General features: G+C 33.8%; 1 protein-coding gene across 4 annotated transcripts in view; it reads right to left on the bottom strand.

Moving 5' to 3' along the window:
• side-II (sidestep II) overlaps positions 1 to 27,366 on the bottom strand; it is a 458,967-nt gene that overhangs the window by 255,865 nt on the left and 175,736 nt on the right. The window contains exon 4 of one of the 4 annotated variants that reach the window (XM_053747702.1): positions 15,663 to 15,700. The exons of 2 other annotated variants lie outside the window; for them this stretch is intronic. The gene's annotated coding sequence lies outside the window, so the exon portion shown is untranslated. Of the gene's footprint in view, positions 1 to 8,539; positions 8,626 to 15,662; positions 15,701 to 27,366 lie in introns of those variants that run through there. One more of the 4 variants, XM_053747784.2, reaches the window with a different exon arrangement.

Raw genomic sequence — 27,366 nt, 5'->3', positions numbered from 1 at the left:
GCACAATTTTATGTCCACAAAAACATAGCTAGTCCAGCGTTCAAATTGCAATTGACGTCATTGCGCGACCGGTTCACCCCAGCCCCGAGCACCCCGGTTGAAAGTCAAAAACTTCGAAACTTAATTGTTTTACGAACTTCCCATTTTTATTAAACCAATAAAGGTTGGAAAAAATACTTATTTGTTTTAATTTAATTACGATGTTAAATCACGCCTCGCTATTTTATGAGGGTGGTTGCATCGTCAAATTACTTTAACCGGCGTTTTTGACGTTGACTTTAACCGGCGTTTTAGACACAATGGCGTACCTACTTTGCGTTTTTCTGTTAAAGTTGACGGTACAACTTACGACCAAAAGGATTTATTTTTAAGAAAGCAATTTTGCCTATGTAGTTCGTTAGCGATTTTGCTTTTAAGTGAGCAAGTTTTAGTTGTTTTATTTTTGAGAAATAATATTATTGCTTTATTTTTCCTTATTTCAGTTAAGTTGTTCAGTCAGCACCCGTTACTTTTACCACTTTGTGTATTAATATGATGATTATGTTTGTTATTTGAAGTTCCGATAAATAAAATATTATATTATCTGTAGCACTAAAATTATTAAAAATAGGATATATTATACAGAATATATCCTGTTTTTAATAATTTTAGTGTACTATCGTAGATCGGCAGAGGTATCTATTATTTCTAAAGATTTTAAATGTCTAATGTCAGTTCTATATCTGTCTGCCTTATGTACATTTATTTTATACTAGCTGCGCCCCGGGGCTTCTCTCCCGTGGCAATTTCGGGATAAAAAGTGCCCTTTGTGTTATTCCAGTTGTATTCTACCCGTGTACCAAATTTCATAACAATCGGTCCAATAGATTTTGCGTGAAAGAATAACAAACATACATACATACATACACACATTCTCACATAGTTTCGTATTTACAATATTAGTAGGATTAGCGGGATCTATCAACATTTTCAAGAGAGCTGAAATATTCACACGATTCTTCTTTTCAAATATTTCTAGAAACTTTTCAAAAGTTTATAGAATTTTCAATAAACTCAATATTTTATCGTATCCACACAGTTAACATGATGATGTACTTAATAAAAGTACATTTGCTTACAGTCCTGTCGGCACGTGTTTGTCTACCAGCTTCCACCACCACTTCAAAATCTGACTGCAAAAATCCGACTGACACTTGGCTGTTTCTGTTACAAATGTCACAAGCACTTTTACCAACATATTCCCAGTAAAAACAACTGAAAGATTCGCAACTTACTGTCGCACTCCGGCATTATAAGTTTTGTTTCCTTGCCCCGAGTTTGTACGAGCGAGCGAAAAAAGAATGAAAAAAAAACAAAAGGTTTTTATTTGAGGTTCATTCCTGGGATGTATTGAAGTTTGGTGCTACGGGAAAGAGTGTGAATGTTGTTTTAAAACTTACTGGAATTTGATGATATATATGCTAATATGTATGTATGTATGATATACATATATGATATAAGAAAGATCACCCTTTCTTCAGTTAGTCCAAAAGTTAGTATACAAATCATATCCATACTTCCGTACTAATAATTATTTATTATAAACTTTATTACGCAATATTACAAAACATGTACAAATGGTGGACTTAACAACCGCACAATTATCAATATCATCAATCAATTAACAAAACAGCAACAAATGTGTCTGTACATTATAATATGTAAAAAATAGGGCGATGTAGAAATAGTAATAAAACAAAAATGTATCTATATCTGTTTGTACACACAAATCTCTGGAACAAAAACAATCAATCACTAATCTGTCTCTGTCAAAAGTATTAATTAATTAATTATTTTTTATTGTATAGCTATTAAGCCTGCATCGTAATACAACATGTAAACTGTAAGACGGTATAAAATATATATATATATATATATATATATATACTGTACAATACACAACCTTATAAACATTATTAAACATATGCCCACAAACAAGTTTTATATTATAGTAGTATTAAAAATCAAAAGCACAATACCAAAATGAAGTTTCTTAGGCAAAGTCGCGTGCAACAGCCACTGGCGGTACCTTATAAAGCGATCTAATTTCCGGCGCACGACGTTTCCGTGCGCTCGCTCTGTTCAGATCTTTTGTGTTATTTTCTAAAAGAAAAACATTCTAATTCAATTTGGTATTTAATTTATATGTTATTTTTTATTTGAATGATATATGTGAGGAGCTGGGCGCTCTGGGCAGGCGAGGGTGCAAAAGAAACATATGCAACAATAAATAATCATATTCTTAAATTTGTAAGTAAAAGTTAAGTATTTTTAATTTAATTTCGTTTGTTATAAAGGCGAAATATCTAAAATATTCTGATTATCTTATTATATAATAAATAAATAAATAAATATAAATATATATTAGGACAAATCACACAGATTGAGCTAGCCCCAAAGTAAGTTCGAGACTTGTGTTATGGGATACTAACTCAACGATACTATATTTTATAACAAATACATATATAGATAAACATCCAAGACCCGGGCCAATCAGAAAAAGATCATTTTCCATCATGACCCGACCGGGGATCGAACCCGGGACCTCTCGGTTCAGTGGCTAGAACCTTACCACTGCGCCACCTTATTATTATATCCTTCTTATGTATAAGATTTGCATTGTTTTTTCTATATCTTTAACTATCTTATCTCATTATGAAATAAAATAAAGATTTTTTTTTACTAAAATAGCAACAATAAAACCCTACATTATAATTGCAAGTTAGTAATGCATATATGCTACCTGAACCTTCTCAAATCATGACTCATCTCATTACGTATTACTGTATATCAAGGGCAATCAATCATTCCTCCCCTTCGCCGAAGCCTTCTTTGTCATATCACACCCCTTTAGGCGACTTGAATAAAATCTATCGACATTAACAGAATTCTTATCCATCCATAAGGAAGACCCGTGCCCCAGCAGTGGGAACGTTTAATGGCTTTTCGATATGTATGGCAATAAACATTTTGAATTTGAAAGTAAAAAAAATAAAATGAATGCCCCATCATCTAGCAAATATCCATGAAGTTAAACCGGTGCAGTTCCGCGTAAAGCGGGCGTTAATCAACTAAAGCGATTTCTTTCAGCGCTTCGCAGACGCATTCAGCGATTGAAATAAAGAAACGGTTGGAAGAGCATAATTAAGATAATTACAGGCGAACTGTGGCGACATTACTCGCTGCCTTTTAGATCTTGTGGTTAAAATTAATAGCTTTTATTTTTCTAAAAAAGCGTTGCTATTTATACACTTTTTCCTGAAAATAAAACGGAAATGAACACATAATATTTTTTTATCATGGTCAGGAGATCCACCTTCTCTAATGTCAAAGTTGTTAGTAATTGTAAAAGACTTTGTGTTTGATACGGCAAGACATTCGTTTATTTTATTTATTTATGTAATAGCACACAAAACAGATAACAATAAAAACTGACAAAGAATGTAGGTATATAAGGTGTAGATCTAAATTGAAATCCAAATGGCGAAATTTATTATTTATTTATTTAAATTTAGATTAATATTAGACCACAGAATAACAAAGCGAGTTCTAACAAGTACAACAAATATCACGTACAACATTTAAAGCAAAATAAAATAAAAGTGCTTGAAGAAAAACAGTAGAATGAGTGATCATTTTGATTACTAAATGTTTTATGTCAATGTAATTATCCCTTAAATGAGTAATTTATCTGCCGCCGAAACTTGTTTAGAGAAATCTCTGTATATTTCTCAACTGAAGGTTAATAAGATTTCATTGTACTATTGATGCATTTTTTCAGTGTGGCATCTGTTAAATTATTTTTTTTTCGAGAAGAAATAATATAAATTTATAAAAATGTTAATGTAAAGACTTGGGGAAGATCTTGCCCAGCAGTGGGGCGGAAAAGATTTTAAAAAAGATACAAATGTGTTGATGGCGCTAGTGTGCGGGTACATAGCGCCTTAATGTAAAATGTGTTGTACAACAAACTATGCGACTGATATTATTCTATACAATGGTTCGATGATAGCTTCTAAGCCTTTATTTTCCAACGCATAAATTACGCAATATAATAAAGGTAATTGACCTGAATTTGCCGGGATGGTCGCGGGTTCGACCCCCGGGACTCGGCTTACAATCACAGAGGAGATACAATGAAGTCTACGTTCTACATTTTATTGTATACCTGATTTATAATCACCTGATTTATAATCATATAAATAATTATACTAGGTATTCGACAAAGATTGTTTAGCAAATATATTTAAAGGTAACAACTGCAAAAATGGTGGATGACAGAATTTGTTTTTTAGAAAAAAATCATCGCGTGAGCTCGTCGTCACAGCGCATGCGCGTAGACAAGTAATATGCGTGCCAAAAATGGAGAACTAAAAGCCAAAAAGCGGGCCCTGGGCGTTTGGATGAGAGAAACTGTCTTGCTTTAAGTTAGCATCGTAAATGTGCCATTATAAAGTCGATTTAACAATCAAAAGGGCATTATGAACAACATTTTTGACGTACAAAAAAATATATGGATAAAAGGCTGCGGTGAATTTTATTGCGCCGCTTCTTTACCTGCGCAGTCAACTTCGGCCGTAGATTAAGTCAGTAAGTCAAACTAAGTCTTAGTTTTAAGTTAACTTTTGACATTAATAAGGTATGTACCTATATCATCCTAAGATATTAAAGAATTTCGAATTATTCTATGGTATTCAATTATTCTATGGTAAAGGTAATATGAAATTACCATTATAAAAGGCGTAATCTCCACAATGAATCTACTGTGTGCTAGCACAAACTGTGCCGGTACATGCGGCCCAGTTTCCAATCCTTTGTCGAGTTGTCTTTGGGAAAATAACTTAAATATCTAACAATTATTTAGTTATTTATTTTTCAGTATAGTTTTGCATTGACGTCAAGGTGTGATATACAAATTAAATTAATGTGTGCTGAGGATATTTTGTGGTTATTTTTTATTATAATACGTCGTATTAAATCCATACGAGTAATGCGGTACTTGAATATAAATGTGATTGTTTGTCTTTCACTTGGAAATGGCGCGATGAATTAATGTGGAATTAATTTTGGTGTGGAGATAATTGGAAGGGAGGAGAGTGACATTGTCCTATTTTCCTTTATACTACTGAGCAAGCACACAGGTGTGACCCACCAGATGGAAAGTGGTCACGGTAGTCAACGCTTAACCAGGGGGCTTCACACGCCCTGCTCTTGCCGCGGGCAGCATCCAGTGTTCTTATGGCATGTATCTCAGTAAATACCTATATACAAAATGGTCGATGGATTAAATTTTATCAGACAAGACTTTTACTAACTTCAAAACTTACTTGCTCTCTGATTCTACAACTTCGAGCCACGAGTAAACTCGCGAGACAAACAAATGTCGAAATCAAACTTTAAATGGAATTTTGATTTGATTTCTTCACCGCGAATTATAATTTCAAATAAGTTGGAAGATGAAAAATCTGTATTGGACCATCAAAGTTTCGGACTTGCCGGATGAGCGGTGAGGGGGGGGGTAGCGAGGAGAGGGGGGGAGTAGAGCGTAGCTAGGTAACCATAGCCTTTTTGAAAAAACATCTCAGGAACCCATCTGAGGAGAAGAGGGAGAACTGAGCATTTTATTATTATAATTAAGTATATGAAGTGGTAGAGATATTCATAGGCACTGGTGCTCAAAGATCTGGGATCTCATACCAACTTAGCTATTTTAAGTAGATCGGAGCAGAAATGCATGACCGTGGTTATATATGCGATTGCAAGTGACTTGTATGAATTTTATGAATTGTATGAGACGGCGGCTAGCATCCTTTCACTTAGTCTACAATTTCATGAAATCAATGTCAATGGTACGAGCACCTCGCTGCGTATTCGGTCAGATCTGTGCTTACACGGAATAACTGTTATAACAAAAATCAGGTTAGGATCCGAGGGCTCCTAAATTTTGGGATCCCAGTGCGCGGCACCGGCTTGTCTTTATGTCGCTACGCCACTGGACGATGGAGAAGGAAACTCGGCTCCTCAAATACTTTGCGTTCGGATCTCTTTATTCTAAACTGACTTTTAATGTAGGTAACGTTGAAAGTTTAAACGTAATATTTGTACCGTGAACGCAATTTTTCTAATAACAAAATACTTTGAGAAATCTTTCGAATTAAGCTTTTTTTTTTTTGTAATTTTTTTTTCGTGATGTTAGATCGCGAGATATTTTATTCATAAAGCTTTTAAATAGAATGTCTCTTTTGTTATTGGAGAGCGAAATATTTGAAGTGACTTTAAGAGACTTGTGTGTTACTTTATAAAGACATCAAAGGGGACGACTTTTTTGGTGTTATAATCTTTTTGTATAAAAAAATACTTTCACTTCGCGTCCCTCCTAAAGTAAAAGAAAAAATTAAAACCCCTAAAACACTTCGATGCTCTGACAATGGTAAAAAATATGGAAATTTAGTTATCCTAAAAACAAAAATCTAAAATCGCCACAACACAGTAACCTTCTCATGTTTATTTAGAAATTGGAAGTAAAATTAGAATATATTTACATTATTTGAGTTTTATTTAACGACCCAATTCTAATAAACAAAAAAGACTAAGTAAGTATCGAAAAAAGAAATAATTTCCTACGATCTTGATAATAAACTTTTACCCTTTTTAGCTTAATAAATATTCAATTTGATAATGTCGTGGAACTCAGTGTTTTTCCGATTACCGTAATTTGGGGAGCATTAAGTAATGGAGGGAATCTCTACGGGATAGCTTCACAGCATCTCATCAATTACGCAGCGACGCGCTATCTTCAGAAATTTACCGAAAACACAAACGTGTTGGGATCGTGAATAAAAATATAAGTAATTTACTTGTTTATTCACAAAATCAAAATGTAATTTAAATATTATCATGATCATTTATATGATAATTTTGATAAAATTATATAATTTATTTTGTATAGTAGGTACTGGATTTTAACGAAATTTCAGTTAAGTTATTATCTACTCCTGATGTCTCCGTCATCTATCAATATTATATTTAGAAAAGTATATCCATATATGACGAAAGTAATCGAAGCAAAGACTTATTGCGAAATAATTTACATTGACAATATTTCAGAATTGATTTGAGACTGAATGGAAAAGAAGAAGGAGTGTATTTGGCAGGATATAGCTAAAAAGAAAGTAACGGATCGGTTAACATCAGACAGGGAGAAGTGGAGGAGGCCATGCTGTACCGAACCCACAAAAACCAGGCTAAACCCTCACAAAAAAGGTTAGAATGATAAAGATTCCAGAATACACTTCCATAAGATACTATCACTGATCTTGACCCAAAAGGTCCCATTACGCAAAGAGTTACCACAACATTCATCGATACAAAATATGTCAGTTATTTAGAACACAAATATGTGCTGCCGGAAGGCAGGACTCGACCGTCCCGAATACCGAACCGTGGTATGTGTTAACCGCAGATAATAGTTCGGGTTAACACCTTATTATGTACACAGAACTGTAAATAATACTTACAAATTTGATTGTATCGTTGAGTTACTCGTAGTATCCCATAACACAAGTTTCGAACTTACTCTAACTTAATCTGTGTGTTTTGTTCCTATATATATATATATATATATATATATATATATATATATATATATATACGTCAGACGTCGTCCTTGTCGTTGTTCATAAAAATATTTAATATGAACAACGTCAACAATGGACATATATATATGTATGAGTTTTTTTAGATTTATTTATTTATTCATTGAAATAGGAAACTCAGTACAAAGGTACTCATTATTAGTATAGAATTAGAAAAATAAAAGTGATGTTACAGCTTAAACCCTTCTTTGTAAAAGCTAAAGTCTAAATTTGAATTTAAAAAAGATTTTTATGAACAACGTCAAGGACGACGTCAGTTACAAAATTGAAACTTCGTCTCAATCAAAATTAATTAACTAATTTTAAAAAGCCTATATTTACGAAAACGGCAAACTCGAAATCATAACTTATTTCAGTTACTTTGATCTAATTTGTTGATCTTAAAATCTCAGCATTTTTTAGTCTTCAGTCAAAAAACTTGATCCATTTTGAAATCTGCGAGTCTAAATCGTATTTGTTTTGATAGGTGTGAAGGGCTGTTTAAGATTCGTTATTACTCTTATCCATCTGCCTGCAGTCGAACTATAATATTAATATTAGTTTTAAATTGATGTACTTTACTTTTTGTAACTGATGTCTCCTTTGTAAATGCTATTGGTATAAAGATTTCATCAATCAATCGATCTACCTATAGATAGATATATGATATGTATGTATATCAATAAACTAATTACGCAGTTACAAATTACAATCAATGTAATATTCCTCTCACGTAATTATGGTGTCGCTGCTGTTGCAACATTGTCAAGAAAACTACGATTTTAAAAGTTGTTCCTGTTTTTGATCACCATTTTATTAGTCCTTTTGTATGCGTAACTAAGTAGGAAAATAGGCATAAAACCCACCTGTAGGGAAAGTGGTCACCGTAACTTATGGACGCCTGCTACCCCATGGGTGACAAACGCGCGTTGCCGGCCCGGCCCTGAATGAGGCCCTTTCACGCCCTTTTTGAGAATTGTGCAGTCTATAGGGCAAACAATGACAGGCATACAGGCATTTGCACATCAATAAACTTAAAACATATTGCTTATAGTAAAGCAATATTCAAAGCATATTCTTCATAATATTATATTTTATAATACTTCTATTAATAAGCCAGATATCACGGCATGTGACAACACAAGCCTAGTCTAATGTTCAAACTAAAATATGAGCGAAAAATTTATAGTTTCAAAGTAAATATATTCTTACAGATTGTTAAGAGGATTAAACAGAGTCATGTTTTGGCGCATAATTGGATTACTTTGCTCTGTTTTAAGTCCGTGAAGAATTTTGTTAAAATTTTCCTTAACTTGCCCTAATTATTTATTAATAAACACTGAAAAATTAAGTATATTTTCTAAATATACCTATAAGAATAGATGCCAAAAGAATCTCTTTTTTTGTAACTCCTTTTAGTCCCTAAGCAAAGTTTCACTAGATTTTTATTTTGAAATTCTGAACAATGACTTTATTTTTGCCATCTTTTTTGATACGTGAATCGTCAATTGGGTCAATTTAGAAACTCAACCATAACAAGTTTTTTTGCATATCCAACCATTAGTAACACATATTTTATTTATTTAAATTTAGGTATATTTTGTTGATTTATTTACGAATCAACTTGATGTCTACAAGTTCAAAAACCTCACTTCTATTTGATACCTTTACTTTGATCAAAATATGCAAAATTTGTCAAAATATTAAAAGACATTTTCGATGGAAATACTTATTGAGTTTTTGGCGAATCCCACTTTGTTTAGAAGACTTTAGATTCAGAAATTTCGTTGAAATAGTAATCTTAACTCACTTAGACATTGTTTGAATACTCGAAGAACTGTATATTTGATTATATTTGAACATTAAAGTCGGAAACTTCGCCTTCGACTTCTAAAACGCCTATTTTAGACGATATCACGATTAACGATAAACTTCTCGTAAGATGAAAAATTATAACCAATTATATACACATTGATTAGAACGACAGATTTCGTATAATTAACTGCGAAGGGGGCGTCCCTTGTATTTGCTTATGTTAGAATTTAAGATGCGTGATGAACGAACATACATACAAAATAACAACATAACAAATTAAATTAATAATTTTAAATATACCAGAGTCCAAAGTTGCTGGCATCATCCTCATTTGCTAGAAAAAAGCTGATGGATTCCAAACGACTGGATATACATTTTGCAAACATAGCTAAGAACACTCTCGATTAAATTCTTAGATCAGATTTTCTGGCAAGGTCCGACGAATATTATTTTCTCAGCTTTTTATGTACTTTTGTTGTTGCTTGAAATCTAATACCATAGCAAAACACGCTAGAAAATACGGAGCCTTCGAATTTATTCATAATATCTTGTTTAATTTCGCGCCGAGGTCGTAATACATTCCAAGTTCAGGTGGATATTCCGCTTCGAGGGAACTTCAACATTTTCTCTGTCCTTTTTTCTTTTCTTCGAGCGAAGACTTTTAATATCGCGTAGTTCGGTGTGACGGCGAAACATTCACATTGTGCCAGTTTAATATATGCATATTTTACTCGCGTCTTATAATTTTTAAACGTGTTTAACTTTAGAGATCATTTTTATTTACGAAAACACTGCATATACTTTTCTTTCGTTTATTCCACGTCAAATATCTAAAACAACGTAAACCTTATTATTAATTTGAAATATTCCTATTTTCACTATCTACGCCCGGTTTAAGTACCTATTTCAAGTGTTTTTAAACACAAAAAAATATTATTACTTTTTTATTTATAGATAAAAAATATTTTATGGACAGAAAAACACAACAAAATGTTAACCTCTATATGATATAAAAAACCTTTATCGTCTGTCGCCTCATCTCATTGGTTAACATCAGACTGGGAAAGTGGAGGAGGCCATGCTGTACCGATCCAACAAAAAGCAGACTAACCCTCACAAAAAAGGTAAGAATGATAAAGATCACTTCCACAAGCCACTATCACATATATCTTCCCCCTAATTAAATCAACTCAACTCGTACAGTCTGCTCGCCCATTGTAAACTAAACGATAAAAAGTGACTTTTGCAGTATCACTCTTATAAGATAATGCCAGAACTTAAATGGAGTTGTTTCTCCTAAGTTTGGAGATTACGTTTTAACATAGAACAGAGATGCTTGAAGATTGTTATGACTAGAAATATTCTTAGTGTAAGCATCAATGACATCGGGAAAGATTGCTTGCTTAAGTTCAACTATTTGAGTTCCATTCTCATGAAATTTGCATAATTTATTTATGGATCTACCAGATGTAGACCTTGGTATAAAGGTCGTTTGTATAGGTACCTCACGCTCACCTATGTCAGCCACCAAACAGCAGTGCTTGTATTGTTGTGTTCCAATTTGAAGGGCGATAGATCCAGTTAATTACAGGGTTCTGTATCAAAATATCCTAGGTCACAAAGTAGGCAACGGGCGTGTGACACCCATAGTTTATAGGCCGCGGTGACCACTTACCATCAGGTGGACCACATGTATGTTTCCTGCCGGGTAGTATAGAATAATCGGCCAAGTGTGTGTCAGGCTACGCACGTAGTGTAGGGTTCCGTAGTTTTTTACTACAACAATTAAACAAGTGCGAGTTGGATTCACTGACCGTGTGTTTCGTTCCATGTCACAAGATTTTCGTAAGTTGTATAGTAGAATACAGTTGATCGACTGTTGCTCGTAAACTTATTAAACTTATTAGTAGATGTGATATCTTTTTAAAAAAATAGTTTTAGTAGAACTTTATTAAAAAATACAAATACCTATATCCTTATCACTAATTACCACCAATAGTCTATATCCTAACAAAATAAAGAGGTTTGAAAGAATAAGAAATGCAGTTGCGACTAGCAACATTAAATTTAATTTTAATACTGACAACATTGTATGTATCATTTGCTCTCTCTTCCTGTGTGTGCCAAAATAAAAGCATCGTCTAAAGCCTGCAATTTAATTAGGTATATAATTGTACTCAACGACGAACCTAAGTACCACAAATACAGTCCACTAACAAAAGGAACATTGGTCCTTTCAATACAAATGATCTCAAAGTTCACAAAGAGATATCGCCAGGTCTACTGTATGTTTAAATCTACGATATAACTATAACGTACGTCACACTTCCTCCTCGACTCAAGCGCCATCCGCGCGCGTTTAGTATGCAAATCGCCCACTTATCCCGTTTTTGCCATACAAACAAATTTATTCGCACAGAAAAAGCATCTATCGATTTAGATGGGCTAGCGTTTAGGAGCAAAAAGTCGAATGCGCAATATGATAAATTGTCAATAGCGCATAATGTTACAGATTCAGAATGTCAATAAAGCTTAACGTCTAGAGCGCAAAATATTGTATTTTTTTATAGTTTGACATTTTAGACAGATTATGGATTTATACAATGGATTTCTTAATGGCTGATTAAAACCTACATTACGTACGATTACTACGATGGCATAACGACCTCGGTGGCACAGTGGTAAAGTGCTTGCCTCTGAACCGAGAGGTCCCGGGTTCGATCCCCGGTCGGGTCATGATGGAAAATGATCTTTTTCTAATTGGCCCGGTCTTGGATGTTTACCTAATATGTATTTGTTATAAAATATAGTATCGTTGTGTTAAATATTTGCTTGAAATATAGTATGCCATAACACAAGTCTCGAACTTACTTTGGGGCTAGCTCAATCTGTGTGATTTGTCCCTAATATATTTATTTATAAGCATTTTGTGCTTTTTGGAATGTCCACTTTTAAGATCCTACGTAATTCAAATGTACGTAATCGCCAAATGTCAACATAACAGTTACAATAATCGTTTTATCGATTACTGTTCCTTATGCGCTTTGACTTTATGCTCCACTACAAAAGGCTATATATTAAAAATCTTGTCAGGCGCGGCTCGCGAACCTCCGTTGTTTTATCTCGTGTCTGGAATCACGACAAACGTAACAAGATAAACAGGCATTATGGAATAAAAAGGGAGAGTTTAGTGTCGGGCACAGCGGGATATATATATACTTCACCAATAATTTATGTATACGACTGTTATACTATACACTTTAATAATCATAACAATTTTAATTTAATATTCCTAATTTAATGCAGTAATACGTGTTAAATATTGTGCATATCTGTCGTGAATGTATACACGTTACTAGGTTATAATTTTAATATGTAAATGCAAATGTATTGTGTTTATGTTCAGCTGCTATATATAGTTATTTCTTAAAAAATAATTCAACTTGGGGTTCGGGCTAGTTTGAAATTCAGATCGCAAATACTCAAACTGTAATCTATAACGCCGTGAGTTGCTGAACTTGCCACATATAATTATGGCAAATCTTAAATTAAATTGAACCAAGAAATTATTTTAAAATTTAAATAATCGAATAAATATAGCATGGCTGTCTGTGCGTCGCGGCCTAATGCTAGGAGCTACTTATAAGGAAGCAGTGGCCGCGGCTTTTTTGTTTGCTCGGGCGATGTGCTTGAAATATTTCACTTTATTTCACCGCTATCTTAGGATCGTACTTCACGTTTAAGATTTATACTTATATATCACAGCGCAGAGCTACTGCCGACACAGTCTCAGATGCATTCAGACAATTTGATGAAACATAACACTAGTACTAGGGAACCTACTTTTTTATACTGCAAGCAAAGACTCCTGTAACACCAGGGGTCTCACGCGCGTTGCCGGCACTGAAAAAATCTTTTCACACCCTTTTTGAATAACTCCATGTTGATAACCATGGCAGTGCGAGCTCATTCTACAACCTCAGTCTACGAGAGGAAGTTTCTTTTTAAAGTACCTATTACTACATACTTACCAGTAATAACATATGCGATAAAAGCCGATGAATAGCATCATCATAGCAAAGAGATCGAGCTACCATTGAAATAAAACAGATCTCCACTTTAATCCTCACGTGTCCCCGTGTTTTATTTTGCTGTGAAAAATTATGTCCGGAGTCAGAAGGGAAATTTTCGAAGATTCGGCTGTTATTTTATAACCGGCTGATTGCCTAACGTCGTTTCTCTCCTGCTCTTTTCGTGTTTGTCCTTTTGTCGCCACGTACGATATCCTCGGATGGGTATGGAGTGGTGATATTCAAGGGTGGAACCACACGATTATATGAAATCGTTAATTTGTAAAAATTTATTACGAAGTATTTCAAAATATAAATCGTATTGCGCTAAAATTAAGCGCTTTCTGTAAAAGCTTGTACAACAGTACAAGAAAGCGCTTCTCGGCCTGACAAAAATTATTGTAATCTAGATGTTTTCCGGAGCCTATGTTATACCCACCTATGTTATATCAAAATTCCCGCTGGAGTTAGCCTATTACAGTCTTGGATAACATGCCTTTCTAATTGTGAAAGAATTTTTGAAATCGGTTGGGGATTTGGAGTTTCGGAGATTACCCGCCTCAAACATACAAACTCACGAACGCTTACCTCTCTATAATAATAGTTTATATTTAAAGCAAAAAACAAACACATGAGTTTACTTTAGACTATACAGCATACATATTGTATATAGGCATTTTGCATAGGCAGCATACGTTATTACATATTTATATTCATCAATATTATTATCCTAACCTTTCCTTATTAATAATGTCATGTCGGCGTAAAATGTTTCTTGCATTTTCCTCCAATAAGGTCTATCGTTTGCTTATTAGAGTACAAAATATAATGTATTTTTTGTCACATTTTTCTTCTTGTGAATCACATCCTACATTCTTTGATCTCGCCCACAAAGTTTCCTGTGATGTGTACAAATTTTGTGCACAACCCACTTGTAAATAGTTCTCATTATTATGTACCCGATCCATACTTGACATAACAAGAAATCAGCGACCTTTATTGGTTCCTTCTCCTTTGATCCATGTGTAACCAAATATTCCATTACGGGAACTTGAAACGAGATACTTTATGGACACAGAGAACTTATATTTACTTGTTACTTATATTTATTGCTCATAAAAATGATACTCGATATTATTAAAATGCAATAAAATTATTTACTATGATCTAAGCGTGTTACTGATGTGACTAAAAGGTCCACTTCGGGGAATAGTTTAGCTGGGCTTTATAAGAAGCGCTTCTAAACGGGTGCGCTTCGAGAATTTCAAGAGCATTTGACGCGGCGTGCAGCGTCTCATTAGTACGAGACGTTTGACGAGAAAAAAAAGATTCTTTTTTTAAAAAAATGTTGGACACTAGTCCGACCTTTTTATATAATAGAGATTTTTTTATTTTTAAATTAAACATTTACAAAATTGACATTGTACCAGTACTTTACTTATTTATAAAATAGGATAATTAAATTGATTACTGTGTATGGTACAATTTAATAAACTCTAATGACAGCCCCGCGGAGGAGTTCAAAACGCGCGTGAAATTCACCCGAAATACCTAATATTTTTAATTATGATCCGAGTTATCCCTATTTCTTCCACAGCCTTGTATAATTCAAACCGTGTAACTTGAATTTCAAAGGCTGGCCGTTCACAGGCATAAGTAAATTCGCCATTGTTGGATATGTGACGTCGCCAACGCACAGCCATACCAAAGCTGTGCCGGGCGGAGAAGAGATTCAATTCAAACTATACAAGTATGTCATTTGTTTCTACAGTTTGTTTTAAACCCACAAGGACGGGGTTTCAGCCTATAGCTATTTAAAATATGCCTATAAAATATTAAGTAAATATATTAGGACAAATCACACAGATTGAGCTAGCCCCCAAATAAGTTCCGAGATTTGTGTTTGGGATACTAATTCAACGATACTATATTTTATAACATATACATATATCCGAGCCAATCAGAAAAAGATCATTTTCCATCATGACCCGACCGGGGATCGAACCCGGGACCTCTTGGTGCAGAGGCAAACACTTTACCACTGCGCCACCGAGGACGTCGAAATATTAGATAAATATATACCTATATTTATTGTTTATATTACCAAATTAAGCTTCCTTGCGATTCGACTTCATCAATTACCTGAAAAACAAAGAAATGAAAAATAATTGAATTAGCATTCCTCTACAGAAATACAAAAAAACTTAACTTTTACTAAATTTTTACTTGTAGTCTGTTTCCCAAACTTTACTGATATTTATGATCTATGAAAGATGAAGCGCTCCCAGCTCCTAGCTCCAGTTATTGTTTTTGGGGACCCCCTTTTATCCTGAGAACATGATTCAAGAAAACAATCGAAATGCTGAAAATTTAACAACAAAAAAATATAAAAATTTTGCCCGCGGCTTCGTCCGCGCGAAATTCCTACCTACCCTATAGAAACTTCGTGTTTCTACTTACAGACGTAAAAAATGGCCACTTCCAAAGCGCAGCAAAACAAATTTCACATCTTATCAGTATGTTATAGCTAAAAAGACAATTTGACTTAAAATAATATTAATAAGTTAGATCTCATAAAATTATATTTCAATAAAATATTGAAAATGGCAAGAATAATTTATGACTCTTTGAATTCGCACTACAGTTACTTACACAAAGTCATTAATTTAGAAAATAGTCATATTTTCTAAATTAATGACTTTATGTACTATTATAAGTACTTATGGTTTAATTAAATGCCACTAACATATAAATAACTTCCTGTTCAGAAAACATCCGAGATTCGTCCAAGAAATAGGGCAAAATATGTCTCTACACATCCGGAGGGGGGCGGGAGAAAGGTCTTTAAATCTCATAATTTATCTCCGTACAATATCAGATCAGGCCGACCCGCCTCGAATAATGCCAGGTATTTTATGAAAAATACATGCAAATATATTAATTTCTAAGACGTAGCTAGCTATGTCTTAGAATTTAAAAATAGCTTTTTATAAAAGAACAGATTTCTAGCAATCAATTTTGATAGGTCTCTCTCATTTGAGATGATTTCCTGGTCCCTTCGCAGCCTTTGAGTGTCGGAGCCCAGAGTCCGCTTTCCTACTTTTTCGTCTCCACTTCGTATGGTTGTCGGCATTACTAGTTGTCACGCAAATCATAATTGACGACATGGCATTATTCTCTACTCAAAAACGTTCCTAATATAATAGTTACATTATAGGGCCTCGTAAATAATTTTAATATATTCTACAACGCTTTTCCTAGAAATATTTTTATACACATGTACCTACACACATACGAACCTTTATCCATGTGTAATAAAATTAATTGAAACAACCCGTTTTCTGGCTTTTTTTTTCGTTTTTGTTATAGCAAGAATGTATCAGAGGCATTATAGCAAGAATGTAACAAAGGCATTATGAAGCATATTAACGTCATGCATATTTTGTTTTTTTCTTTTCTACTAAAAAGCATAATGTATAAATCCTCAGTGTCTAGTTAAAGCATCAGACAAAATCAAATCCCGAATAAACATCACTCACAAAGACAGTTGTTTCGAGTGAGCTACTCAAAATACAGAATTACATCCCCAACTCACTGGTTTGGACAGACCTTATTATGTGCAAGGGCACTTCAAGTCCTCGCCAACTCAAAACGAAGTCGAGCCCGATATGATAAAACCAATTTCGGAAGTACAAGTATGAAACAAAGATGAGATATTATCCAATGAGATCTGAGATGGTATTAGAGATAATGGAATATTATTCAGCAATCCTACTGCGCCCTACTGAAATCTGGTATTGCAGTTGTTTTATGCAGCGATGACCACTTACTATCAGATGAACAGCTTGATCGTTAGCCCTATTTCGCAAAACAACATTTTTATTTTATTCTAATATTTAGGTTTTCAAGTTCCAAAAGTAATTATACATCTGCCTTTAAAACATCCATGCGTCCTTAGCGTTATTTAGGAGATGTTAAAATGCTAGTAGACACCGGTTCAATATAATTAAAGTCTTAGTCTATATTCGACCCGGAGACTCTCTATATCTACTATTATTCCGCTTGATTGCCATAAATATCGGCTCACTGAGATGAGACAAGAAACAGAAACAAATACAATTTTCGGACATTCCTCGCGTGAGGATTTCAATAAAAAAAAAAAGATAAAATCGCCTCGAAAAATCACGCAAAAATGATTTGATCTTTTCTTAATATTATAAGGGAAAACTGTCGTCCCAAGTCCAGCATCCCCTGGGCAGGCAAATAAGGAATTATGTCGTCAATCGCGCGCCCCCGGGCCCAGGGCAGATTCGATTTGTGCCCTCCGAGGACACATCGTGCAGGACCCTCCTAGGGCCACGCAACGCAATCACGATCCTTATATTTTCTCGCTCTATTTGCTGTTTTTATAACGTTTTTAATAGGAAATAAGTTTTTTGGAAATTGATGATATCATTTTGAGATTTGTTATTTGTCATTGTTTTTATTAGTAAGTTGTTAAAATTAAGGTTTCAAGATAAATAAAAGAATAGGCATAAAGAATTACGGTTTTTACAAACTATGATTGAATTTTCAAAATCTGTTCTGTCTGTGTGTATCTGGTCTAGTGCGTCGGAATACCTCATGCAGCCTACCTTAGCAGGGGGACTACCATGATACATAAAACACATAACACTTCATTGCGTCCAAACGTCTTCCCTATTTCTCGACTTCAGAAACTTCTCTATGAAGGACTTCGGCTTAATTTTAAAATAAACAACGAATAGATTCCGCTCGGATCAAATCAATGATCAATGACTGAACGAACGAATGACTAAGATGGTTAATTAAAAAGGCAACAAAATGAATGTCAACAAAATCCCAATAAAGCAAACGGTATCGGCTCCGAATCCAGAGGCAGGCTCAATACACGGGTCATTTAATTAAATTATTTGTTAGACACATAGATACTGCATCGAACTAGATACCGCAAATTATCCAGAAGTGTATTATTATGTAGGCTTTGTTTAAAGTACATATTTTGTTATTAATTATGAATCAATAAAACAGATTATTAAAAAATTGATTAAGTCCTCGTACTATTAGATGTCGTATTCTTTAAACTAGAAAATAGAAAAAGGTAAGCCTTCTTACAAAACCAGATAAAAAACAACATATCTTATAAAATCATCAAGCAAATCATGAAGGTTTTCTCTGATGAAATTGTAAGTACACAAAGGTAGTACGAAATGACGACACGAAATAAACGTTCATTTACTTTTACGTTTTTAATAAAATACATTATGCGGTGATCTTTTATGAAATGGGAAACGATAAAAATAACAAGCGTGGCCAATAGTGTAGTAATGCAATATAGTAAATACATAAGTATAGTAATTCTAAACATTTACGTTTCATTAGCAAATCTGTAATATCTGAGATATAAAAAGGTACACGCGCGAGTATCTGTACATTATTAATAGTATTCCACAGTGCAGGTTGTTGAAATCGCAACTAAATTAGTTTGCGGCATCTAGTCACATTGAAGTCTGTGGACATGGCATGACGTAGGCGGCCCAATTAGGCCAGGTTGTTCGCTAAATTACTGGATAAGTAAGGCTTTGCTGAAGCCTCGCAGGATAGCCATGGCATAAATTGTCTGGACTTACAAGGGCTCTCTAAGGTATAGGTCATTTTGAATAAAAAATTGTCTCATATATTTCACAATAAGAATATGAATATTTTCGATTTAGTCGCAAGATGGTTTGTTTCTATTATTTTAAGCACATTGATCACATGTGTGGTCAACTGCGTGTGGTCTCATAGTGAATGTGACGGCAACCTTGCTGCCAATATTTATGGTAGTATTTTGCTGGAACATTTGACGCCTCAAAACCTTGGATTAAGGTAAAAAATAAAGTTACCTTAGTTACCTTCTATAGCTTGTCAACTAGATGTCTCAAATGATGTCAGTTTGATGTCTCAAACCACTTGGGAATTACATGTTGCTTATCAGCTGCGTAAGTATCTTATAGCTTGTTCGCCTCGTACAACAATCACAGGAAGATATAGAGAGATACTATTCTAGGTCTCAGCAGTGGTCGTTCCGAAATGCCAGTAGTTTGTAGCTTGTGAGAAATAACTATAATTATAAAAATTGACGAGAAAAAGTGCCTGTGAAGGTCTAATTTCGGAATAAATGATTTGAATTTGATTTATGCTGCAAAAACATAACATGGCTAAACTGAACTAAATTCGTCAGATTTAATAAATTAGAACGCTTTCAGTCGACCTAGTTCTTGACAGACTTCAACTAAAAGAAAAAAATATACCTGTCGATTCGATATAAGAATTCTAAAAACGCAAAACTTTTTACTTGCATAAAATTGGAACGGAATATTCAGGCAGTCACGACCGGCGAGAAATTAAAGAAGTTATGAATAAAGAAGTTTAAGAAAAGGTGGTACTGTTCTGAGAACAGTTTAATTAAAGAAATTGTGGGTTAGAATTGTGGGTTAGTTTAAGATTCTCACATTTTTATTGCGTAGTGAGCACACACAGTGAGTTGATGATAAAGCAAAGGTCGCTAACCACCGGACTTCAGCAACCCGATACGGATACGGGACTTTAGAAAGCGATAAACTCTTTTCTTGATACTCTCTCCTACGATACTCCTGATTTCAAGCTTCTACGCCCAGTTGTTTCGACTATGCGAAGCTATGCAAGAATTTAATATTTTTTGAATAAACTTTGAAGTTAACTTTAACCAATTCAGAACAACGCAAAGTGCGTGTAATCTCGGCGGCGCGCAGGTTAAAGTCAAAGTTGACTGCTGCAACTTCTATGGTTTTTATAATCAAAATAAATCATAATAGAGTTTAATACGAAATGTTATGAACGCGTAGTCAAAAAAAAAACCGTTGGTCAATGACAAGTTGACAAGGGCCATTTAATTATTCGAAAGGGCATAGACAGCGCCAATAAAAAGGTGATGACAGTGACTATACAGAGTATACATCGATACAGAGACTACGTTTTAATCACAATTGGAATTTGTTGAAGTTAATATTAAATACATAGGCGTAAACATGTACATATTCTTTTACTTCAGCTTTTAAAAGCATTGCATAGAAACTTCGATTAAAATAGTGACTAACATTTCTAAACTTTCTTCTCAGCAGTGGTCGTTCCGAAATGCCAGTAGTTTGTAGCTTGTGAGAAATAACTATGAATATAAAAATCGACGAGAGAAAGTGCCTGTGAAGGACTAATTTCTGAATAAATGATTTGAATTTGAATTTGAATTTTTTGAATTTAAACACATTATGAAATTGATTTTATTATTTTTGTATATATCGTTTGTTTAATAGATTAGTTAAACCGGACTCATAAAATAACCAAGTTTTAGAGTTCATGGCTCATCTTATTTCATGATCAAACTTCTTCCTGCATCATATAAGACTTGGATAAGACCAATAACAAGACAATTGCGGTAACTAATCACTTGACCAAATATTGAGTCTGCCATTTCGACTCAAAAAATAGAAGAAAATCAAGCTTGGTCTTGCATTATTTTCTACTCTGCCCCAATGAAAGGGATGACAATGCCGTCGCCAGTTAGATTACTCAGTATATGTTTGACATTTTTTTTATCGCGCGAATGAATTGGCTTTTTAATGGCGCAGTGTACAGGGGGCTTTAAACTTCTGGCGCAGGCTGTTGTGAAGTTAAAATGCGGTCGAATGGTTTCCTTTGTTATGCTGAATCCAAAGAAAAATAATGTTTTATTGTACACCGAAAAGTTAGCGAAAAGCCTGTTGTGATGTCATCACCTCTGTTTTTCACTCCGTTGTGGTGGTATAAAATGTTCAAGCTATTTTGATAAATATTTTTTTTATATAACGTGAAATGTCTAAAATTTTTACTAAGTGAAAATGTATTCAGAATCATATTGTAGTGATAAATACGTCGATAATGGTGTAAAAAATGTAGCAAATCTTTTCATTGATGAAAACAAATTTAACTCAGAGAACATACTCTGATTTAAATATAATCAGAACAATGAGAAGAACCTTTGATGATAACATTGACAATTAACTTTACGTTCGTTTTAATAGACAATCGATACGATATCGACAGAAACGCCAAAATTTACAGATATTGATAACTCATTGACGGAAAATTTCAACCTATATAAAAATTCAGACTACGAAACGACGAATAAAAATCATAACTTTTTTGTTTCCACTATTTTACATATTTTTATAGGTTAAAAATAATTCGTTTAAATACTGGCAAATGAAATAAAGTGGCTTTCCCGTGTCACCCTAACATTTCCCGCCATCAATTTGGCGGGAAGTCAAACGCACCTGTAATTGTCGAACATTCAACATTATTAAAAAAGAACGCCCGCGAACAAATTTATTCGACACAAAGCCACGTCGTTTTGCTTGCCGCGTTCAAAATTCGAACCCCATTAACGGATCAATTCGACGGCCTCTGAAACCGATTTTATTTTTGTTTTTATTATTTTTAAAAGAAAATGGAAGAAAAATTATTAGCTAGTTTTCAATAAAACATATTTTAAGAATTCTTTTTTTAACATAGTTTCATGATTGACTTCGCTTATTCAAATTAAAATGCAAAATAAGCGGCCATTTTGAAAATAATCTAAACTCAAAAATTATGCCCAATCACGGCCGGCGATGTTTCGCGCCATTTCGCTTTGTAACCCAGATACAAATTTTAATACTCATAAATTATTCTTCTGATAAGATCTAAAACAAGATGCCGGCGAGGGCGATACCTGTTTCTGTCGTAGTTCGTATTTTCATAATCGATGACAATCTGATGGTTTTTAGAAACCCTATATACCTATTCTGTAAAAGTGGGCTTATAACTTGTTACTGTGTCAAAACAAAAAATTATATGGAGCTTGTATGACAGTGATGTGTTATGACGTCACGGATTTAGTCAAAAAGTATTTCTTATTTGGTTATCTATTTATTATTTATTTAATGGAGTTGAACTTTAAGATTGCTATATACGAAACACCATATTGCAATCACGGACAAAAATTTTGGTCTAGAAATATACTTTAATGAGATTGAAAAAATATTTCAGTCTCATTAAAGTATATTTCTAGACCAATGCTCTGGAGGCATTCTGGTGACACGCCCCGCTCAATCTCATTTCAAATTGCAGTCCAAAATTTTGTAAATCTCGTTAATTAATAAAACTGGTCTATTAATGTGACATTTAAATACCTATATTCAGTTTATTTCATACCCAGTCAAGTAGCATAATAAGAATATAGCTTATAATGAGTTCATTAATTTTGCACGTATTGTTGCCTATCCTTTCTTGGATGCCATAAGAGGCAACTAAGGGATATGAAGCCTTAATAACTGAGAAGCAACTCCCTCAAATCAAAGAAAGAGACACGTTAATTTATTTTATACTAGATATTGCCCGAGACTTCGCTCCCATGGGAATTTTGAGATAAGTATAGCCTATAGCAATCTTGGATAATGTACCTTTCTAATGGTGAAAGAATTTTTGAAATCGGTTCGGTAGTTTCGGAGATTACCCGCCTCAAACATACAAACTCACAAAGTCACAAACTCACAAACGCTTTATAATAATAGTATATAGAGATCCGTCTGTTTGAAAGTCTCACAATGGAAACATGAATGAATGAATAACTGCTATGAAATTTGAAGAGGACCCAAAACCGCTTCGAAAACACACGCCTTGGTATTGTTTGGGAGTTAAGGCGACAAGAGGGGATTGATAATACGTTATCTAATTTTTGTTACAGGAGGTCTTACCTACCTATCTCAGGCACCAGTTCTCTCCACACTTATTGATATTACTACTCGCATTACTTGTACCCCATCGATTAAGTATGAAATGAAACTCTGTAAATTAGTATTAAGTGGAGAGAATAATAAACGATAAACGATCTAATTTTTGTTAATATTAGTGTCTGTTTAATCGTTACGTATGTAATTGTACATAGTGGGTAACTTAATAACAATAAACATTTTAGAATAAACGTCTCACATACATGCTGGAACTTTTATCACCATCATGCAAACGTCTAAGAACCGGGCCACGACCATAAATAATATGTATAAAGAAACAAAAGTTTTTCGCTTAAAGTCTTATTTTTTTTAGGGTCACCTGATACTATAACATGTAAAATATTAAATGCTCATTAACTCGTGAAAAACGCGGTTAAGTTTCCAACCAGCCTTTGAGATTTTTCACAGAATTCGGTAGTTAAAATTTCCTCCGCGCGGTGCGAAATGGACTATTAATTTTTCTCTCGTCAAGTATTCATAAAGTGGCCAGTTCTGTCGCAGGGAGAATGGTATTGGCGCAGTGAACAGGGAAGTTTCGGCAGCGAAGTCTGTAAAACAAAGCTTGTAAAAGAAAACCCTAAAATGTCGATATTCTTTTTTAGATTGTCATGAGAGTGAGGACGAAGTGCGTTATTTTATTTATTTATAACCTCCATTTGCTAAAATCTCTTATGTATGAGCATTTTTCCGGTTACTTCCTCAACTGCTAAGCATTCGAAGCTCAGATGTTTAACTAAAACGTTAATGATAAAAAAATTTAACTGTCACCGCCACGTGTTAAATTTATTTAAAGTTAAAACTTATTAATTAGTAACTAAGTATTGTGTTATATAATTTAAGTAAAATCAGTTTTTATTTTCGCATATTGTTCCAAAATATATACAAGTTTATTTTGATGTCAGGAGACACTATTTTAGTTCTACTGTCAGGAGACACTATTTTAGTTCTACTAGTCATTCGACCTGCTTCTAAAAGTTTATGATACTTCTCCGGTTGTACCAAAACAAAAGTTTCAATGAAAGCATTAATAAAATATGAGGTGTTATTTTTGAAATAGCCAGTTAAAATCGTTTGTTTCCATTGTTTTGTGTCATCTAGTAGCAGTGGCTCTGTTAGCAGTTTGGTTAACTGAATTATACTGAGCTATTTTTGAATAGCAGTGTTAAAAATCACCGAACTTGAGTTGGGAAACTATTTTGCCAATAGTTCGGTCGGCAGTCTTGTGTGCCAGTATCAATCAAAATAATGTTCTTTTTGTGTTATAATCATATTCTTCTTGGTTTAGGCTACAAACAGACACTTAATTCCAGTAACAATATAGTTATCCAAGTGATGACAACAATAGTTGCTAAGCTACTTCAATATTCAGTTTCTAAGCTACTTAAATATTACATAACATAAAAAATATTTATTAATCTGAATTAATTTTATCATAACTACTAACAAGAACACTACTTTTAGGATTTTACGTCACAAAAAGAAAAAACCGTTAAACAAACACCGGTATAAGCAAAACTGAATATAACTTCTAAAAAACGTCCCTCGCAAACAGATTGGTCCACTCGTATGCAAACAGCGTGTCTAGAATTATTTTATCGTGAAAAATCGCATTTTTCACGTCGGCTTTACCTGACGTCATTCTAAGCTGTTGTCTTCCGAAAAAACTATGCAAAATCTAGTGATATTTGAAAGGCCACTATCGATAGTAGGCAGTAGAAAGTTTTTTGAAGTATAATTAATAAATAAATTCAGATTTATCGTATGATATTTATCACTTTTTCTTGTACACGCCAAAGCATATCTTTTTCGTTTTTCTTTCGCGGGTCCGGTGTCCTTTGTTTCTGGTTAAGAAAAACCTCGTGAGTAAACTTGCACATTGGCTGATTGTGCTGTTGTCTTCTCTATTTCACACGACTTGAGTGTATAAATAAAATAGATACGGCAGGGACAGGACAAACCACTCCATATAGTGCCAAGAAAGTCGTTGTGTGTATTTCATTCCATATAATGATTCAGCCGTGAGGAATACGACTGTGAAAAAGAAGTAAAAATGAGCCATTTTCTGTTAGCATCGATCTGAAGGCGAAACTAGGAGTTCCCGTAATTTTATCATCGAACAAATTTCGTGGTCGTTCACCAAATGACTAGCGAAGATAATGTGCGCTCGATTGAATATCACAGATTGGAATTTCTTCTCGTTGAGTTGATCGTGGACTTATCTGGAAAATTTGTTAGTTATTTTTTACTCTTGGAAGTCTAACTGCGTAACAAATACTATGCCTTGATAAAAGATTTTTTGGAATGTTTTGGAGATAGGAGAACATAACTGAAATTTTCTATGATATGATTTAATAATTTATACATTCAATTAAAGGAGGACACTTCGAATTTATAAACAATATTTAAATAGGTATGTTAGCAAGTATAATAAAAATAGAGATAAAAAAGCGCAGACAGTTCGTCCAGTATTAATAGAACAAAGCATCAAAATGCGCTGAAAAAAATTCCGATTCCGCGAACGTCCACACGTCCCGCACATTCGCAAGAAATAGACGCGTGTCATCATATATTATTCCGGCTGTGAGTCCAGGGTTCCCACGGGACCAGCCTTCTGGAGCCGAGGATAAATAAACTCAGAGCTAGTTCTTTGATAAAGAATGTATTTCGACGAAACTTTCTCAAAAATTTAGGCCTGTTAAAACACTTTCGGCGCACGAAGGTCCTTGGGTACGTTCCGGGCGTGAACACATAGAGTTACTAACAAATAGACGTCTAAATTCAATATAAGAATTCATATGTTTACTAGTTCTCAGAAAAGGTTAGATTTTAGTGCGTGTTTTAATATCTTTATTCTATCTTACCCGATTTTTTGTTTATTGGGGTATTGTCATAACACATAACTCACCGTATTCTTATGTTTGAGAGTAATTTGGATATTATTTTTGATTTGCATTTCAAATAGAGTAGTTGGAATTAGCTTGTTAGTCGCTGTGTTAGTACACGGTTTTTTATGTTCATATCTCAATAAGGTTTGTAGAATTTATGATGATGACATAGACTTATTGTTAGCAGAAATGCTAAAGTATTATTGCTTAGTTGTGATATGTATTGTAGTGATAAATAGGCTTCAAACCAAAGAGACAGTACGGCAGATTCATGTCGAGCGCGCTGGTCATTAGACTGTCATACTGCGGCGAGATCTGTCACTGTGTCTGTCTGTGCGCTGTGAATTTGAGAGTCATTTCAGATTCCTAATGAAATTTCCAATATTGTTTCATTGGTTTGCCGAAATTATTTTCTCAGATTTAGATGGAATTCAGATATGTTATTTTTATATTAAAAATATTTGAAATAAAACTAACATATCTGAATTCCATCTAAATCTGAGAAAATATATTATTAATCTGAGAAAATTTATAATTATGCAACGCAAAAGTTTAAATCTAGTTATACTAAGGTATAAAAGCATATATTAAAAATATTTGAAATATGCTTTTATACCTTAGTATAACTAGATTTAAACTTTTGCGTTGCATAATTATATACTATACAATAGGTATTAAACACGCACATACGTTTTATATTTCCCAGAAATATTTTAAAATGTTTTATTATAAATATTTTGTGTATACTCACTCCAAATGAAACACTCAACGTGTTCACGTTTCGCCCGATTGTTACCGAATGCCCCCACTTGCCAAGTGAAAACAACCGTCAAGACTCTCTCTGTTTATTTTTTTGTAGTGTTGCCAGTTTAGAAAAAGCTTAAATAAAATACAATTTAATTATGTCGTTATTTTAACGTTATTGCTTATAAAATATGCAATAAACTTTTTTGTAAATGCGCATTAAATAAATGAAGGCTTACATTTGTATAATATAATTTTATCATATAATTTATTATAAATATTTTTAATAGTATACATGACTAAGAGAGGCGAAACTCAAATACCAAGTTTATAT

Source organism: Plodia interpunctella, chromosome 1 (genome assembly GCF_027563975.2).
Source record: "Plodia interpunctella isolate USDA-ARS_2022_Savannah chromosome 1, ilPloInte3.2, whole genome shotgun sequence".
Classification (NCBI taxonomy): domain Eukaryota; kingdom Metazoa; phylum Arthropoda; class Insecta; order Lepidoptera; family Pyralidae; genus Plodia; species Plodia interpunctella.
Note: the sequence above shows the minus strand (reverse complement) of the source record. Positions and strands in the feature narration are given on the sequence as shown.